The 1,860-nt window shown below is 37.6% G+C and overlaps 1 long non-coding RNA gene across 1 annotated transcript; it reads right to left on the bottom strand.

Moving 5' to 3' along the window:
* Positions 1-222: 222 nt before the first annotated feature.
* Positions 223-1,167, bottom strand: LOC112478168. The gene is made up of 2 exons (XR_003045737.1): positions 912-1,167; positions 223-674 (listed from the first exon to the last, which is right to left on the bottom strand). It is a non-coding gene; the product is annotated as an uncharacterized LOC112478168 (long non-coding RNA).
* Positions 1,168-1,860: the final 693 nt, after the last annotated feature.

Here is a 1,860-nt window from a genome sequence, read left to right as displayed (position 1 = left end):
TTACACTTAGAGTATGAAGTTTTTGCATCTAGTTTTCTGCACAATTGCCACTAATTTTTTCCTGGATTCTCAGCTTTTTTGAAGAAAGTAGGATTGGCTGATAGGCGACATTTGGTCAAATAAGATATTATTGATCAAAATTAAATGTGTAATGCACAAAAGAAAGAAATGAAGTCCCTGGGAAATGGCACAGGAAAAGCAAAAATTAAATCAAACCAGAAGAAAAGAGAGAAAGGAATGGTCTTGGCATTTATTGACTCTCATTATTGACAAGTACTGTGATGTTTACATACTATGTCACATTTAGTAGTCACGGTTAGGACTGCATTTGTCTGCAATAGAAAACAGGAATTTAACAAAAATCCTAGAAATTAGTGGTTCCTGCCTTTGGTTCAGCTTCTCAGTGATTCGGTGAAACCGTCAGTGACCAGAGCTCTTTCTGTTCTGCCATCACTCACAAACTGTCCATATCCTTGTGGTTACAAGATGGCTGCCGAAGCCTGAGATATCACATCCAACATTCAAAGCAGAGTGAAGAGGAAGGGACAAAGGCTTCGTCTCTGTGAGACTTTGTCTTTTTATTTGGACGATTGACCTTTTTTGGCAAACTCCCATTTCATCTCCGTATCTAGATCTAGGTTACAGGCCTTTAGATTGAAATAGGATTCTTTATCCTGGAAGAAATTAGAATAATGTTAGCAAAACATATATATATATATGGCTACTGAGTAGGCCACAAATAATGTCTGCCATGCAGATATTGTCTCATTTAATCCTAACAGCAATAATTTTTATCATTACGGGGAAACCGAGATTCACATATGATCTTTCCCAAGGCCCCAGGCATTGAACTTTCAACAGCAGCCTCGCCTCTGGCCCCAGAAGTCAGAAAATTCAACCACCCGACTCACCTCCTTCTCATGTCTCCACCTAATTCCAGTGAATTGGGACAAAACAGTATTTATCCTTGGGTGTTTTCTTCTTCACAGCAGTGCCATCATTTTCAAGCACACTGCAGAAATTAAAATCGTTGTTCCTTTTTGTTTTATTAAAAATCTGCCTTGGGACACATGATAAGCAATCTTATTAATTTTCTTTTGTATTTAAATGTTTCCAATAAAATAATGCAGCATTTTCCAAAGTGGGAAAAGGGAAGTGACTGCACTATAATTCTTTCTCAGTATTTAAAATCTCCCTTAGTTCTTACTCATTTCTGTGTTGCTTCCATGATTATTTCTCTGAAATTCAGAACCAACTGTGTCTACGATGCCTCGTTATCTAAGGAAGAGTTCTTAACCTTAGGATCCATGGATGATCTTCAGAGTATTCATAAAATTGAAAGCAAAATTATACATGTGTATGCATACATACATGTCTTTCTAGAGAGATCTATAGATTTCATCAAATTATGAGATTAGATTAGTTTTCTAAAGCAGCCATAACAAATTACTTAAAAAAAAAAAAAAAAGTGGCTTAAAAGAACAGATTTATTCTCTCATAGTTCTGGAGGCTGGAAGTCTGAAATTAAGATGTTCAAAGGACCACATTCTCTCCAAAGGCTCTAGGGGAGAATCCTCCCTTGCCTCTTCCAGCTTCTGGTGGCTTCAGGCATTCTTTTGTTTGTGGTCTCCTCATTCGAATGTTTGTCTTCGCCTTCACATGGCCTTCTTCCCTGTGTCTCTGCATCCTTTCTGACTCTTATAAAAACACTCCTTGGATTTAGGGCTCGCCCTAATCCTACATGATCTCATCTCAATTGTTACCTTAGTTACCTCTGCAAAGACTATTTCCATACAAAGTCAAATTCTGAGTTTTGGAGTGGATGTGAATTTTGGGGGGACACTATTCAATCCACTAGTG

Source organism: Pteropus alecto, unplaced genomic scaffold (assembly GCF_000325575.1).
Source record: "Pteropus alecto unplaced genomic scaffold, ASM32557v1 scaffold42, whole genome shotgun sequence".
Taxonomy (NCBI): Eukaryota; Metazoa; Chordata; class Mammalia; order Chiroptera; family Pteropodidae; genus Pteropus; species Pteropus alecto.
This window is presented reverse-complemented; position numbering and strand designations above follow the sequence as displayed.